Here is a 13763-nt window from a genome sequence, read left to right as displayed (position 1 = left end):
ACCATGGCGCTTATTTACATGTTTATTTGGGCTTTTCAGTGCCTATATTAACTGTTTTATTGTATAAAAATGCTACCCCTACTGATAAGTACACATATTGCACTAGTAAACTTGCCCAACTAGACCAAAAGTTTATTTGAGAGCATCCAGTTAACCCTGGGAGTTGCCGGTTCTTTTACTGGAGCAATAGTACAGAGGAAGAAGTCCTAACTACAAAAAGTCAGAGATTCTTGTGAACTGAATTAATTGAAATTCTGGCAGGAGAAAGTGTTCATGGCAAATTATTCATATGACCTTGTGTACAGTTTATATGATCTCTTCAAGACCGCGTAGCTGGTTTTTCATGCGCCGTCGTCTACCATGGAACCACAATCCAAAGTAGGCTGCATTCCCCATAGAACCACTATGCAACGTAGGCTGCCACGATCCCTCGTCGATCGGATATTCTGGACATTCTACCAGCGGGGCCACTTTCCTCGTGATTTGATTTGTACGACTGTCCACATTATAGAATCCCCCGAATCGATATTATCACGTACAGTTGGTATTTGTAAGACCTATCAGCACTGGTTAACATTTCGTTAACTTATAGTTATATGCACACTTCGTTGAAGTGGAGACATACATTGTTGGTGTATGCTTATCACCTTTAAGTAAAGAATAAAGTTTGGTAAGTTCTGGAAGCGGATAATGTTTGCCATAGAAAATTACTGTAATAAGACTTTATCTTTCAACACGAATATTGCTCATCTGAGTTATTTAAGTTTATTCGCGCGATCCGATACAGCACAGTCGCTGTCCTATTTAATTGTATTACTGCACAGTTTTAATGTGAATGAACAGTTCTTAGAATAGTTTGATCACAGTTCTAATTCTGCAGAAATGGTTTAAATCACTCAAAAATATTAGTCACTCGAGTAATATGTACAAGTAAAGCAAGACTGTTGTGCCTTCAAAGTTCGTGAACACAAAATAAATGCTCCTAATACACTTGTCTATTCTGTCACTATTCTTTAGTAATATTTACAAAGTTACGAAGTCACTAAATCAGTGAGATATTCTGAAGCTTCATTTGAAATCGTCTATTACGTTTGTAATACTCGAAAGAGCGAAAGTTAAAGTTAATAATTCACGTGGAATATTAGAAATATTTAATGTTTCATTTGAGAAATGTCTATTACTCTTAACGTATACCATATTCATAAACTACCTCGAATATCATTTCGTTACTCATTAGTTAACCTCTCCCAATTAATCCACAATTATTGAGCACGTTTTCTAGTTCTTTTGGCCTGATTGCAGATTCATGCTTTCTGAGCAGTGATTCGTTCGTTCATGAGATATGTGGGAAATTAAGTGAGAGCTATACTTCAATAAGTCATCAATGTAAAGATAAACACATTGGTATTAACATCTGAAAATAATTAATCTATTAGTAGTTGCATAATTTGTGAAAGTAAGTTCAAATTAAAACATTCATATGGACTATTTGAAGTAATGAATACTGTCAACTTGCGGCTCGAAACATCAAGCGAAATATGGTAATATGAGAAATTTATATCTATGATAATGAAACATTTAGCTTTGACAAAGTCATAAGATACATTTTGAAACTTGTGAATAGGATAGTTATTCAAAATATATTCTCGTTCAATTTGCGGCAGTGTATGATTAATCTAGAAGAACCATCCGGTTCCTACACGAGGAAAGCTGAACTAGGATCAGGGAAAGGGTGAATAGTTCCTTGTTTAAGTATTTCTAAGACGATTGTTTAATGTAAGCACGCGAGGGGGACTCAAATGGCAACGAGGAGAACGTTCAGGGATGTGATGGTTTACGTCAATATGAGCTTGGTAGTGCATATCATATACGATCTGGTAGGGGATTACATTGGAAAGTTCGAGTATAAGTAAATAAATAAATAAACTTCTTGTTGTTGTATAATAGAAAAGACAACATGATATTTCGGTAGAATATTACTGTAAACGTGAGTGGCTTGATTACACAAATCAAAAAGTAATAATTAAATTTTAAACACAATAAAAGAAAACTTAAGGTCCAACAAAACATTGCAGCACAAAACGTAAACAAACAGGTTGGGAAACATGACAACTGCAGAATGGATGTGGAAAGTGGCATGGAACCCTGAGAGGTAATGGAACGTAGCCATTTGCAAAAAGAGAAAACGTAGAGGGTAATTGCCCTTGGATTAAATACATTTATTTTAAAAAAGGAAACAAATCAAAACGCGTAATAGAAAGGAGCAAATCAAAAACTCAAAATAGAAAGATCTTTATAAGGAAATTCAGGATGTAACCGCGCCTGCAGGCATGCGCAGTGCACTAAAAGAAATGTAGTCACATAATTTAAATCTAGAAACACTATTCAACGATACATGTCAATTACAATGAGGGCTAATCCCAATCTACACCATAGTAGAAAAGAAAACCGAACACAAAGGTGCAGAAAACTTGCGCCACTATCTAAAACACTTCAGCTAATGTGCATAGATTTTCAGTACTTTTGAAAAGTGACACAGAATCACGGGAAGGGATATTTACATTATAAGTTACAAAGTTAAGAAGAAAAGGTATTGACTCCGAAACAAAATTTTACAAGATCTTGCTAAAAAGCTAAGTAATTTCGACAAATTTAGGGGTGAACGTGAAACTCGAGGTTAAACTCCTGAGTAAGAAAAAGAAATGATTACATTTAAATGAAGTAGAAAACCGAAATAAAAGTAGAAACAGTGCTTACCCTGAGAACAGGTTTTCTCACGAGGGGACGGAAGGAGGAGCACCACCCCTCACTTCGATGGTCAGATGATCAAAGACCCAGACATACCTCGCTCCGACCGAATGAGCGGGGTAGGATCCAGAAACAAGAAAGTGTGCAACCACCAAAGACAATCAATGAGAATTTAGAATTTACCTTCAACTTTCACGTTCACCAATTACATTAACTCTTATTTTCCCCAATCAGAAGTATCTTCGTGACACAGTGATAAATGTCTTCGTTTACGCAATAGGAAACGCGCTTCCAGAACTGTGCGTGTAGGTGCACGTCGTTTCACAAATTTTGACAACAAAAATATTAAAATTTACAGATACGTGAAAATTTATATACAACCTATAAACAAGAGTTCCTAAAAAATAATTCTTCCAAGTCCAAAGAGAATAAAATCTTAGACAACAAATAATAATTTTAAAACAATAAATTAAGAAATTTCAATCCATTCTTACTGCTGTCTTTGTACTGACACACCCTCCACCTCACAAACTCAGGCTATGCTCGAAAACTGACACAAAAATTTCGCATTGATTGGAGGGTTTGCCACACGACACGCAATTTTGATGCCATTCGCTGTAGGAACGTCAATAGGCATTCAATTCATTTTCTTTCGGATATCGCTGGATTGGGTAGCTGTCGACACTGGCCGTCTGCCAACAGACTCCCGATTCACATTCAATCCAACCATGTAAAAGCAGGAACACTCCGTCACCTCCGATCCAAGTGTTAGACCGTTTGCGACCGAATCGTGTAGTGCAGCATCCAGATGATCACAGTATTATGTCCACAGATGGACATAAAATTTGCAGCAACTGCAACACAAACAGATACGCAGCAGAAAAGGGGAATGGAACAGGCAAGGCCAGCGTCTAACAATTTTGAAGGGTTTTGACCAAGACAAATGGTGGCATCCAAGAGTGTGTTTTTTTTTTTTATTGTTACAATAATGAAATTTGCATCACCCAACCGGTGGTTCAATATATACTCCTTTGAGAGACTCCCCCCGACACTCGGGATACCGTTTAACCCAGGGCAAGCAATATTTTATTAATTGAATTGAATTGAATTGAATTGAACTGAATTGAATTGAATTGAATTGAATCGAATTGAATTGAATCGAATTGAATTGAATTTAGAAAAATGACCAAAGATAAAACCTCAAAGTTACAGTTACAGTTTTCTAAGTCGTGATCATTGAAACAAAATCTTACAAAACCTAATCATTACCACACAAATACCCATTACATTAAAAAAATACCTAACGAGGATACCTACAATAATTACAAATCGCAATTATAATTCCTATTCCTAACTTACTGATACTAATCATACACAAAGGTTTATATACACAGAGCTCGTAACACCTGTGGGCTGGCCAGTCATTACATAAATACAGACATTTCTTACAACTAAGACATAAAATGGTCACATATAAAGGAATGCACATCACCATTGCCAATAAGTAGGGTACATATAACTGCGATAATGCACTCTACTGATCCTCTTCCTTTCAGGATCACTCACCAATAAAGACCAATAAAGGGCAAGATATTTCAAAATTGTGCAGGGACCTCGAAATCTGGGGGATAACTTACTCATAACATGGTCCGCAGCACTACTAACAGGATGAGCTTACTAATAAGTCGACAACTAGAAAGACGCTCCTGAAGGATACCATCTTAATCTCCAAATGTCGAATAAGGTACAACTCCAACTACACCAGATTATGTCCATGAGGTCTAATAACCTCAGCAGTTTTTGGATCTTCAATCGTCGTAGACTCTATGCCACTGGACCAGCGCCCTGAACCTGTCAAGGGCCGTGTGACTGTTGATGTGCACCAGCGTTCCCACGTAAAAAGATTTCACGCACATGCGTCGTTTGGAAAACAACACCATCTGCTCAATACCAAGTCCCTCGGCGATCGGCAACTTGCGACGGGGGCAGTATAGTGTAATCTGAGAGCTCCTAGTGATGTGTGGGCACGTAGGCGGCGTGTGTGTGATCGCCGTTTTGCTCTAGGACAGACTGTAGAGCAACTCGTGTACTACACCCGTGACTGAGCAGTCCCATTTAGGATCCCCTCTGCTCACCCTGAATGGGGCCGATGACCTTCGATGTTAGGCCCCTTAAAACAACAAGCATCATCAAGAAAGCATCATCACCCTGAATGGGGAGGGGGACATAAATGGTGCCCTCAACATATGCAGTATAACTTCTCACCTGACTGGATTACCGCGTTCAGTGGGTACATCAATTTGTGGTAAAAACAGAAGAAAGATTTGCAACATGAATATAGCTACCTGGAATATTCGTACTCTGATGGACACTGATGCAGATAACCGACCAGAGCGACGTACAGCAATAATAAGTCGTGAGTTGAAGAAATACAACATAGATATCGCTGCTCTTAGTGAGACTAGGCGTGCTGGAGAAGGACAACTCAAGGAGCATGGCGGTGGCTATACATTTTTCTGGAAGGAAAATATGAAGGCAAATTAAGAATTCATGGAGTAGGTTTTGCAATAAATAATGAGCTTATTCACAATCTTGATGAGTTCCCATCTGGAATTAATGGAAGACTCATGACACTCCGTCTGAAACTCAAGAAAGCAAAGAGCTACGGTAATCAGTGCATATGCCCCAAAGTTGAAGTCAGAAGATGATCAAAAGGAAGCGTCCTATAACCAACTGGATGAACTCCTGTCGAATGTACCCAAGTCGGATAAGCTTATTCTGTGGGGGGACTTAAAGGCTCGGGTTGGCAGAGAATCGCCACTTTGGCCTGGAACTATTGGTAAAGAGTGTGTAGGCAAAGTCAACGCCAATGAAACCATCCTACTCACGAAGTGTTCTGAATATGATCTTGTCATTACAAATACACTCTTCCACAAGAAGGATAGATTTAAAACAACATGGCAACATCCCAGATCAAAGCACTGGCACTTAATCGACTACATTATTTGTCCGCGCCAGAGATAAGTACGATGTTCATATAACCAAAGTTTTGACCTTTGCTGATGATTGCTGAACTGACCATCGCTTAGTTCGATCTGTGATAGCTATAAAGGTTCATCCAAAACGACGGATTCAGGGGAAGGCGATAAAACACAAACTAAATACTGAACAACTTAGGAACAACAGTATCAAATCTGCCTATTAAGTAGTATTGGCTGATAAACTTCCAAATGAAAACCCAGAAGATATTGAGCAGCACTGGTCGTTATTAAAATCAGCTATTATAGCAGCTGGCAAAGAAGCAGTTGGTTTTAATAAGAGGAAACATCAGGACTGGTTTGACGAGAAGGACAAAGAAATATGTAACCTAATTGATGAAAAGCGGAAAGCCTACAACGCTTGGCAAAATTATCCAAATTCATTTCCCAAGAAACAGAGATATCAACAATTCAAAAAGAAAGTCCAGAAGAGATGCAGGATGATCGAGAATAAATGGTGGATAGATAAATCAATGGAAATGGAGAATTTAATCGCCTCCAACAACATTAGTGCCTTCTTCGGTGCTACCAAAGCTATTTATGGTCCCTCCACCAAAGGCCTTAATTGTCTAAAATCCAAAGACGATACTGAAGTTCTTAAAGACCCTGATTCGATAGCTTCCCGTTGGAAAGAATATTTTTAATACTTCCTGAACAGAAACTCGTATGTCGAGGAAGATGTGTTTGCTGATATTCCACAACAGCCAATTCAAGATCACTTAGGTGAAGTCCCTTCTATTCATGAAATCGAGAAGGCCATTCAACAGCTGAAGAATAAAAAGGCACCCGGACAAGATGAAATTCCAGCCGAGCTCTTCAAGGAAGGTGGTCCTTTGCTAATTCAGCATACACACATGCTGACTGTGAAAATATGGAACACGGGAATAATCCCTGCTGATCTACGGGATGCTTCCATCATCACTATCTTCAAGAAAGAGGACAAGACTCTGTGTAACAATTATCGAGGAATATCATTACTCTCTGTTGCAGGAAAAATTCTTGCTAGAGGATTGTCTAATTGTCTACTGCCACTGACTGAAATGTGTCAACCAGAAACTCAGTGTGGTTTGAGGCTAAACAGAAGCACAATTGATATGATTTTCAGTGCAAGACAAATGTAGGAAAAGTCTAGAGAGCAAAACCAACCCTTGTGCATGGCTTTTATAGATCTTGCCAAGGCGTTTGATTCTGTTAGTCGAGAAGCTCTATGGAGAATTCTAGCTCTGATTGGATGTTTAAACAAATACATACAGATAATCAGACTGCTGCACGACGACATGTTTGCTACTGTTCATTCTAATACAAGACCAGGAGACCCTTTACATATTGCTACTGGAGTCAAGCAAGGTTGTGTAATTGCTCCAACATTGTTCTCCCTATTTGTTGGAACTACACTACACCTTTTGTATGATAAACTGCCTTCAGCTGTAGAACTTGTGTATAGAAATGATGGAAATCTGTTTAATATTAACAGACTGTGAGGTAAGACCAAGGTGTCCTCAGTGTCAGTTGTAGAGCTTCAGTACGCAGATGACAATGTTATTTTAACCAACACAGATGAAGATCTGCAATCAATCCTCAATGCTTTTAATCAAGCATATGAATATATCGGACTGGAAATTGATATTAAAAACACTAAGATCCTTTACCAGCCGGCATCAAATTCCAATAAGAGAACTCCGGCTATTACAATCAATGGCCAGTCTCTGCAGAGCATATTTTCCTTACCTTGGAAGCCACATCTCAAAATGTGCAAACATTGATGCAGAAATCCAATATCGTTTAAGATGTGCTAGTGTGGCTTTCGGTCGTCTCCTAAGAAGAGTGTTTGACAATCATGATATCAGTGTGAGAACCGAACTGTACGTTTACAATCCTGTTGTAATTCCTACTCTTATCCATGGTTGCGAGACCTGGACAACTTACAGGAGAAACCTAAAATGCCTGAAAAAATACCATCAACGATGCTTGCGGAGAATACTGAAAGTTAAATGGCAAAATCGTCAAACGAACATTAGTATCCTCGAGGAAGCCAACATTACAAGCATGGAGGCAAAGATAGTTAGGCATCAGCTACGCTGGGCTGGTCATATAGTCACCATGCCAGATACACGACTCCCAAGGAAATCATGTACTCCCAACTAAAGAATGGCCAGCGTAACCATGGAGGGCAGCTTAAACGATATAAAGATGTTCTAAAGTGTAATCTCAAAATTTGTCATATTGATACGGTCAACTGGGAAACTACAGCTGAGGATATGTCTAAATGGCGTAGCATTGTATACAACGGAGTTGAACATCTAGAAAAAGATAGAAGATTAGAAGCTGAGAGGAGGAACCGCAATAAAGAACGAGTGAATGCGAGGGATGGTGTTCTTGCACAAACATCAGCTGCAACAACTAGTGTGTGCTGTCACAGCAATAAAATCTGTTCATCCAGAATCGGAGTGTTCAGCCATCTGAGACGATACAATTAATACGTCCAAATGACATTGTATTTATGTACTATATATTCGTCGACGAATACATGCCTATGACGATGATGATATGACTAATAACATGGTCCGCAGCACTACTAACACGATGAGTTTTAACAAAAATCTGGTCAACCATAGATGGATTGTGTGGCTTTCACCCGTGATTGTAGTTACGTTGAACTTCAAAGTAATAAGCCTTCAAATTTTATGCTCATGATGCCAAGTAGTACGGATCGTTTCCGGGGTTGGCAACGTCAGGAAGGAGATCGTTAATGGACCATAGGTTGGAAAATGGAGAATTAGGAGTAAAAGCTAGCATTAATGAAGCTGGCGTTTGCTTGTTACTCTCATGTACAGCAGTATTAAAGGCCAAAGACGTCCAATTGAGCGATGAAAACCACTTAGAGAGGTCAGCAGAGTGCTAGGCAATAAGCGCAGATCTAACATTTCATTTAACTCTTCCAGGGTAATTAGGCCTCGGATAATATGGGGTGGTGGTTACATGACAAACTAAAAAACAAAACAGAAATCATGGAAGTAAACAGAGATAAAAGCTATGGCGTTGTCGCTCACTAGGAATTGACAAGGTCCAAAAGAAGCAAAGATCTGTTTCAAACAAGAGATGGTAGTATTAGCATTAGCCTTACGAATTGGGAAAACTCACGTAAAATGCGAGAAGCTGTCAACACACACAAGTATGAAACGTTGGCCGGTCCGTGACTTCGGGAAAGGACCAATATAGTCTATGAATTATCTCTCCAAAGGACGAGAATCTTGCTCAGCTGACAACAAACCTAGGCGGGTATTAGGTGCAGGTTTACTAATGTTACAGGTTTTGCAAGATTGGATAAGAGCACGGATTTCACCGTCAATCGATTTCCAGATGAAACGTTTATGGATTTTCTTTCCTGTTTTGAAAGCACCAAGATGGCAACCAACTGGGGATTAATGGAAATATTTCAAAAGAGCAGGAACTAGGTTAGATGGAACAACAATTATGGGGTCTATTCTACCGCGAACAGGGCAACATAGAACACAATTCTTAAGAACATAAGGCTTAACACGTTCACCAGATTTAATCCTGCCAATAATAGCCTTCAATTCAGGATCATCTTCCTGATGTTTAGAAATATCTTTGTTAATAAAAGGCGAGTTAATTAGAACTACATTCACAAAGGCCAAAACCTGGTTAGGAGAAGGATCTGAAAACTCTGATTGAGGATCAGAACTACCTCGATAGAAAATTATACAGAGGCTCTCATCCACAACATTTTCAGTGCCACAAATGTGACGGGCTTCAAGCTGAAATGCTAAGGTGCGTACTGCCCAACGCGCAAGAGGACCGGTAAATCTTGGTTTGGCCAATACCTAACTCAATACCTGATTTTGGCGTCAGCAAGCCAAGAAAAATAAGAGTGGAGATCGGTAAGGAGAACAGACTGAAGGACAACTTTCCTGTTCAACATTCGATAATCATCGGCCGGGCGGAAACCACCTTGCCTTTTAGGGACAATAAACATGGGAGAAGAATAAGCAGACTTGAAGGGACGTATTAAACCGACAGCAAGCATTTGGTCAATAATGGCCTTAAGGGCTTTCATTTTATGTGGAGCCAGGTGATACGGAGGAGAACGAACACGGATGTTATCGGTCACTTAATTTTGTAATCTAAAACGTTAGTTACACCTAACTTGTCAGTAAATACATCTGGAAATTTATCGCGAAGTTTCTTGAGTTGGTTGGCCTAATCATCAGACAAATGATCCAAATCAAAAGCTTCGGGTTCACCAGCATCTTCAGAAATAGTATTGACATGATAAGTAAGAATAGGGGAGCGTTTGCACAACTTATAGATTCTTACGGAAAATTTAAAATGGAATTCATTGAACTGCAGATCAAAATCATACCAGATTTAGCAATAAAACTTGCACATAAAATGAATGGACAAGATAAATCTTTGGAAACTACTACAGGCCTTTTCAATGTAAAAGCACGAATTCTGATTTTGGCTTTTAGAGATCCTACTATATTCAAAGGGTTAGAAATTAGCAGTGTGGCACGTTAATGATTCTGATTTAAGGGGAGGTAATTTACAAACAGTTGTCATGGAATTATACCAGTCCTGACTCATAAATGTGATGCTACTTCTTGAATCTACCAATTTATTATTTACGTTTAAACATATGTACGGTAACCTACAAGGGGGAATAGCGGAAATGACACAGCATTGTGAAAAATGTACATAAAGTTCAGACTGAGACATAACATCAGCTTCAGAATTAGATGGATCGTCCTTTAACATACAATTACAATAAAAACAATTTGAATCAGCCATTTGAGATTCATTACAAGAATTGGCGGTTATTCATCCTGAATTACTATCGCCAGGATGTCTAGGTCCAGAATAATTACGTGGGCACTGTCTTTAGAAATCCCTACTCGATTAACAATGTTGACAGTAATTACTGGTGGATGAAGCTCTACCCACATCGGGTTTTGAACTGCCTAAGGACCCATTATCAGGAAGATACCTGTGAAGTTCAGGAAAACCACATCTAAACATGCACTAGAATTACATGGCTTTGAAGAAAATGAAGAAACGGCTTTAGTAACCTGAGAAAAATATATATTCATAGGAGGGGGAGCTAACACGACACGTAATTGAACGGCATATCAAATACCTTCAGCATAAACGGCAATAGTTTCCAATTGAACAAAAGTTGCTGGTCATGGTGAAAGAGCAAAATATGACCGATAGTTAGGAGCAAGACCCTCAACAATGCTGGCAACAATTTGAGATTCAGAATAATTAAACATTAACATCCTAGCGTAGAATTTAATATCCTGAGTATACTCTGACAGAGATTCATTCAAATGGTGTACTCTAAAATAATGTTTCTGCACAAACGAAGGTAAGGCACAAGAAGGGATGAAGAATTCAAGTACATGCGTATGAAAAAGATCAACAGTCCATCTCTCAGAAATGGCTCTAACTATTTGTTCAGAAAGAGCTCCAGGCACATGTGGATATAAGATTTGTGATCATTACTCAAATTGAATCGGCCATTTGTAAAACTACATGAGTCCTACGAAAATGAGTTATCGGTTCTATAACACTCTCTTGGGGTAGACGCATCTTTTTCAGTATAAAGAACTTCAGTCCAGTTATTACTAAGCCGTCTATAAACTTTAAAGTATTGAGTTCCTTTCAAAACCACGTCAGTCCCGGACTCATGTGGTTTTAACGCGGGACGTCATGGCACGTCCATGATGCACTGCTGTATCATACGCGTCATGCGTTCAGTGTTTATGAAAATGTCGGACAGTGAGTGTGATTCCACGAATTCAGTGCAAGTAAAGAAATGCAAGAAAGGTGTCATGAACAGAGATGAGTATAAGACAGAGGATAAAGTATTGCAAAGGGAAGGGGCTCCAACACACTAATCACAGAGGAAAGTGTATAGCTGCAAGGCAGCAAGGAGATCCGTGCATGTAAATACAATGTACTGTTTACTTTAGGTTATCACTAGGTAGTTTTGGTGGGAATAGTCACAATAATCTAGCTGTTACTGCAGTACCAAAGCGGCATTTGTGTGTTATAAAGTAGGATCATGGCCAGAAATATATCACAGGTACTAATATTTTCGTTTCTGTTCCTTTTAGGTGCAAGCAACAGTGTTTTAAGAAAATTCCTGAGCCAGACAGAATAGACATTGTTAACAAAATTTCGTCATTTTGAAACAAAAATGAGCAAGATTTGTACCTTCAGGGACGTATAGAACTACTGTACTTGATATAAGGAAGAAACGCCCTAAGAAAGAGGACCCCAAAACAAGAAACAGCAACTTTGTTTATTTTGTTGTTGTTGTTCATAACAAGTGGATTAATGTTTGTAAGAAAGTTTGCATCAGTCTGCATGGAGTAATTGATAATCGTGTGCGTCTTTTATGCAATCTACTTCAGCATTGAGAACATCCCGCGGATAAGCGCGGAAAACATCCCAACTCAAGAGCAATTCCTGAGGATACTTGCCAGCTGATAAGGAATCACATAGAATCATTCCCCACAAAAGAAGCTCCTTATTCTAGTCGAAGAGTGAAATATCTTAATGCAAGGAATCACATAGAATCATTCCCCACAAAAGAAGCTCATTATTCTAGTCGAAGAGTGAAATATCTTAATGCAAGTTTAGATATTCGACAAATGCATGGAATGTTCCTTATTAAAAATCCTACTGAGAGTGTTACCTACAAGTTCCATCTGAAATATTTCAAGGAAAACTTTTCTTTATCCTTCGGTAGACCGCAGATAGATACATGTTCTGTCTATGAAGAACTTGGCCAGAAACTCAAAAGCCCACATCTGAACGACAATGCTAAAAGAGTCGCAGTAGCTAAGCTCATGGTAAAATAAGAAGAAGCAAATAGTTCTATGCAACCATGAGCAGTCTAAAAGAAGTATGTAGCAATAACGGGGATATTGTGGCACTGACATTCGATTTCATGCAAAATCTGCCTCCTCCTGACATACCCGTGGAGGAAATATTTTACTACCGACAGCTCTGGGTGTTCAATTTCTGTGTGCACAACATCAGCACTGGTAAAGCATCATTTTAATCATATCATGCGGGCGAAGCTAAAAAGGGTCCGAATGAAGTCTGCACGTTTCTGTTGAAATATGTAAACGATGAAATTTAACAGACAGTGAAAGAACTCCATCTTTTCTCAGACGCATGTGGTGGCCAAAATAGAAACCACACGGTTGTTAGGTTTTTAGCTGCACTTGCTGCTGAAAAGAGTTTCAAGAAAATAGTTCATTACTTGCCTATACGAGGACACTCGTATCTTCCCTGCGATAGGGAGATAGTGCGGTAGGAATTTCGGTGGTCAATGGGTGAGGTAATTGGAGAAAATCTGGGAAAAGGTAGGGGTAGATAATACATGGGAAGGACTAGAGTGGTCCTGAGAAGGAATTACAGTAGCACAATGACCACTAATCGAGTGTACTTGAGAGAAGGATGGAGCACTGAAAGTGTGGTTAGGACTAGCATTCGACGCACTGACCGGATCTACGAACCGTCTGAATATATGGAACTATTAGCAAAGTCAAATAGAAGCAATCAATTCACAATGACAAAAGTAAAACATGATGATATTGTAATGGTTATAGTGTCCGCCATGCCAACTTGCTACGGGCCCGCCTCGTCACCGTATTCGGCCCACCCCCTTACTTCAGTCGCGCCAATCACGTGCAGCACTTTAGTGCTAGGCCAGCCAGCCACGGTCCCGCAGCAGAGGTCTACGGAAACGACTGGAAGATTAATCTGGAGTCTTCTATCTCGCGAGGTTCCTGGATACATCTAGCATCCGGACTGTTCTGGAAGGCCCAGAGCAAGTATATAAGGAGAGGAGTAACTTGGACTGAGTCAGTCAGAATGAGAGTTAGACGGAGTGAATGTGTGAGGAGCGAGATTGAGTTCGCTGGCGTGAGTTAGCGAAGA

At 39.4% G+C, this 13763-nt stretch overlaps 1 pseudogene; it reads left to right on the top strand.

The window, feature by feature from the left end:
* The first annotated feature begins 11578 nt into the window (after nt 1-11578).
* LOC137501547 (uncharacterized) lies at nt 11579-13137 on the top strand (annotated as a pseudogene).
* The last annotated feature ends 626 nt before the right edge of the window (nt 13138-13763 follow it).

This window comes from Anabrus simplex, chromosome 7 (genome assembly GCF_040414725.1).
Source record: "Anabrus simplex isolate iqAnaSimp1 chromosome 7, ASM4041472v1, whole genome shotgun sequence".
In the NCBI taxonomy this organism is placed as follows: domain Eukaryota; kingdom Metazoa; phylum Arthropoda; class Insecta; order Orthoptera; family Tettigoniidae; genus Anabrus; species Anabrus simplex.
The sequence above is the reverse complement of the archived record's forward strand: the minus strand, read 5'-3'. Positions and strand labels throughout refer to the sequence as shown.